Raw genomic sequence first — 4,997 nt, 5'->3', positions numbered from 1 at the left:
GCATAACCTGATTTTACCACCCTCCTTTGGAGCAACTATGATTGGGGCTAACCATTTAGATGATTCTATGTGTTCGGTTATCCCTTGAATAACAACTTTTTTAATTCAAATTGCAAAGGCTCCTTCATCAAAAGCAGTATATTCCTCACTTTATGTACTACTCAAACTGCTCCACTCTTAAAGATAATCTTGTGTAAGAATCCCTTAAGTAATTCCAAATTGTGCTTGAATACATGGGGAAACTTCTTTACCACCCATTTGTCAAACTTATCCATTTGACTGACAGATTGCAATTCCGTAGTTAATAACATGACAGGATTTAAAATTATGCCTAAGTCCCTCTAATGGTGCCAACTCAATAGGTTGGAACCAAAGTCGGTTAGATACCCTTGACCATGCATCACTTGTCCCTCAAACAATATATTCATCTATTTCATTAAAAGAATCTCAATTCTTTTCCCTCCATATCCCACATCCTAATGTCAGATTCAGACCAATCCTCGTGTAAACTTTTATTTTATTTATTTATGTTCTTGTATAGCGCAAGAATCGACCCCTTGCGAGGTATCTCCGCGCTTTGCTCGCAAGATGGAATAGTTGCTATAGATAGTGTCTTTTAACACTGAAGTGTACGTACTCCCCGAATCCACCAGCATTTTTACTTACTTGCAAGCCATCAAAGTACGTAATGCAATGTGGTTTCCCCAACTTCTTACTGCTTTCCTTCTTCACACCATCCACTCTCCTAGCAGATTCATGCGTAATGCCACTGGGAATTCGTACAATTTGTTCCTCATCATGAACGGTCAACACCATTTCAGTAATGTTTTCACATACTTCTTCAACTTCCTTTACCCTCGCTGGATTAGATCTTGCCCTACACAATTTAGCAAAATGCCCTTTTTTACCTCAATTGTGATATACTATACCTCTTGTTGCACACTTAAGGCTAGTAGCAATGTGTCTTGGAGCACCATACCTAAAATACTTTATTTCTCTTGTAGGATCATCTTTCTTTTCCCTTGTGCCGGACATGCCCGTCTTTACGTCTCCTGTAGTATTCTTTCCTGTGTTTCCACTGGGACCTCGTACTTCTAAAAATCGGAGTACACTCGCCTTCAACATTGTGAATTACTTTTGATGAAGTGTCAATTTCCTTCAACCATTTTGCAGCTTGTACCATGCCTTTCACAACCTGAATGGCTTCTGTCAAATTGGGATCCATCATCAATAAACTCTCTCACTCTTATAATTAGTACACCTTACTATCTGATCACTAATGAGTGAATCACATAAATTCTCGAATGTATAATTCAAAATAACCCTTGTAACGATGCTACATACGTTTTTATATCTTCCTCCACTAACTGTGCTCTTGAAAAGAATTTGTGGCGTTGCATAACCACGTTAATCTTAGTAACAAAACGTGCATCTAATATATGGATTGCCATTTCATACACATGATTAGGCTGACCATCCCCATTCCTACAGAAACCTCATAGAGATTTTCATACAATCTTGTCCCTTCTACCCCCAATTGGTGTAACAGAATAGCTTGGCGTCAAAAAGGCCATATCTATCACCACCAACGGGCAACATGCAGATTAAAAAACAGTTTTTGCCACTGTTCCCACGGAATAGGTGGATTACCAGGTGTGGCAAGAAAAGCTGGGAGTGATGCCATAGCTTGGTCAGTCATTTCTGATACCTGTAATAAGAATTTAAAATAAGTAACTAAAATAATGAATTAAAGTAAGGAGGTAAAAGAACAAGTTAATAAAACAAGCTAACACAATAAGCTAATATAACAATTTTTCTTTTTTCCCCTCCTCTTTCCTTTTTCTTCTTTGTCCTTCTTTATCTATGTCCAAATATATGTAGATACATACTATTCCATTTTCCTCCCTTGTCCTTCTTCTTTGCCTATTCCTAAGTATGTGGATACACACTTTACTTTTTCCCTCAGTTTTTTCTTTGTGTTTATCTCACATACAACATTGGAGAGAAAAAGGATTCTGTCGCAACCTCAGAAACATACAGCGGCCAGAAGCCATTAGGTAAGTAAAGTTCCTTTTTATTAGTTGTATTGCTTTTGTGCACATCCAAACACGGTAGCACCCAAACAGTGTGCCCGATGAACACCGGCACTAGAGTAATGTGCCTGACACCTCCCCCTCGGAATAAAGAATGTATACGCCTAAGTGGCCCGAAGGATTTATGCTGGGGTAGCATGCGCCGATTGAGCATGCGATCGGTGGTTATGCAGCTTGCAATCCAGGCAGCGCGCGCTTCACGGAGAGTTGCTAGTGGCAGAATAGTCACAAGCATCTAATTGTTAAGACTTCCTCACGCAATGACTGCAATCAGCAAGATCGGAATCGACAAGGTGAATAAAATCCTTTAAATCCAACGAGGAACTGGAAGTTCGACCCTCGGTAGGATTATTAATCCTACAAAGTACTTCAAATATATTTTCTTACAAAAAATGTAATCTTACTGGTCTTGTAGATTACATTACAACTCAATTCTTTTAGACCAGGGGTGAGGACACCATTCAGTCTGCCCCCTGCTCAGACGCAGATCGTTGTCACTAAATGTAGTAAATACACCACTCCAGAGTCTTCTCCAGGGTGTTTATTTGCAGTTGATGTCCCCAGTAGTTACAGCTGTGTGCCTCATGCTATCCAACTAGTTCTGAAACATCATACACAATATTTCACTACCATGACATTCCAAGTTCTACTTGGCCATTCTAGGCCAGGATTAGATCAATGACATTACAGAGGAGCTGACACATGCACCTGAATAGGGCTGTGCCTTTCCCCACACCTCAAAGAGCTGCATACCCCCCTCTAGTGAGTTCAGACCCAGGGAAGGAAGGGCAGGGACTCTGTGAGGTTCAAATACCTCTTTGATGTCTCCTCTACTTCAAAGGCACATTTTGGTGTAAGTACCTCACCCCAGACACCCCCAATTTAGTTCACTTTGGTGTCCAGAGGAGACTCTGCATTGAAAAAGAGTTGTGCTGCCAGGAGGGACTGCCACTTTGCAACTTGCTTTGCTCTCATGGGCTGCTGCCTGCTGCCTCTTGCAGTGAGGGAGGATTGAAACTGCCCTCAACGACTTTGAAACCGAAGCACTCCAAGGGCTTATTGGCTTGCTCCCTGTTTTGAAATCTCAGTGCCATCAAAGATTTCTCATTTGCACCGCTGCTGTGTGACTCTGTCACTCGTGAGTCTGGCAGTGGCGTTCTGACTAGGAGCTGTGATCGACCGCTCCTTGCTTCATAACTCTGAGAGATCAGCGAATGTGTGGAGTAATTTGTATTTCACCCGATCAGTGTGTGTTGAATGTTTTTGTATTTCTCCTAGAGCGGCACGTGTGCCGGCGCTTTGTGCTTTCTCCAGGGTCACCACAGCCCCGAGGGAAGCCCCTGCATCGTGAATCCAGAGGGTTGCCCCAGTAACACAGAAACCTTTGCCAATGTCGCCATGCACCACCCTCCCATCGGTGGAGCCTGGCCACCAGAGCAAGGATCACAGCGGACCACTGAGACTGTATATACGGTCGAAGAACACCTCAGCACAGCACTTGAGATGCTGGCCAGGTACTGTGACCGTGGTAGCCAGACTGGCGAGGCTCCATGTGGCAACTCTCAGTTGTTTGTTACTCATGGGGACTTGTGGTTTGATCCTCTTTAGGAAAGTTGGCGCCTGCACGGTACAGAGCTCGCACTCACCTCAGTCGAGCCAGACAGCAACGCAGTCCAAACTCCTGAGTGCCTGTTCCAGTACTCCCCGCAAACATTACCATAATCCACCTAATGAAAGCAAACTTATTACTAGCACTGCGATTTTCTAGGCCTATTTTTAAAACTTTATAACTTAACAAATCTAGATTTAATTTTTGCTATTTTGGTTTCCTATTAATCAGATAAAGAGAATCTATTTTTATAAACATGTGTGGAGTCTTCTTGTGGTTTATTCATTGTGTTACTGTGTGTATATATATATGTGTGTGTAGCACAAATACTGTACACATTGCCTCTTTTGATAAACCTGCCTGCTCTGCGCCAAGCTACCAGAGGATGAGCACAGTTTCTCGGTTGTGTATCCAGCTTACCCTGACTAGAGTGGTCCTTGTGCCTGGCTTAGGTGTATATCTTAGCCGACCAGAAGCCTAATTTCTAACAATGTTCATAGAACAAGTAGTCCTCAAGAAATATACAACTATACACAGTGGGAGCATTGTAGGACTCCAACTCTAAAAAGTCCTAGAAGCTTCTAAAAAAAGGTTCTCTTATTTTAGCGGTATTGACAGGTCAGACCCATCTGCCTTTTAATATTCCCAAGAACTGGAAAGGTTCTGGTCACCAATGAGAGGTTCGTTTATTTTATACAATTTAACTCACTTGCTGTTAAAAGTTAGAAATATTAGAAAGAAAATGGAAATGAAAAAAGTATTTGGGGTGCAAAAAACGTTATTGTAAACATACATAATTCCCAGCGAAAATGTACTAACAAAATGATTCAGCAAATTACATACATAAGGTTTGTGTCTAGAGACCTAAATACTACATCTAATGCAAAAGTTAATTTAACACAATTCCAAGGTTGGCAATTGAAAGGAAATATTACTGATGCTGTGATTAATGATATGGCGCAAAATTAGACTCCTAATTTGTCTGAACTCAAATCGGATGGAATTGTGTTATGGCCGAACGCTATTGGTTATTGGTGGATGCTGCTGGTCCATTAGTAGGCAGACCAGGCCCCTGATACAACAAATATTCCTCCATGACATTCACCACATATTGTATTGACTATCTCACTTCGGGTTAAGTGCAGTGAAAGAACACCTATCCAAAATCACTGAGGGTATGGGTTTTAATGATTCCTCTTTTGCCCACATTCTATGAAAAATAAACAGTTTGTATACACTTTAATCTATACCATCATTACAAAAGAGCAGGCATATTCAGAAAGAGAAGCTGCATT

Source organism: Lissotriton vulgaris, chromosome 7, assembly GCF_964263255.1.
Source record: "Lissotriton vulgaris chromosome 7, aLisVul1.2, whole genome shotgun sequence".
Taxonomy (NCBI): Eukaryota; Metazoa; Chordata; class Amphibia; order Caudata; family Salamandridae; genus Lissotriton; species Lissotriton vulgaris.
Note: the sequence above shows the minus strand (reverse complement) of the source record.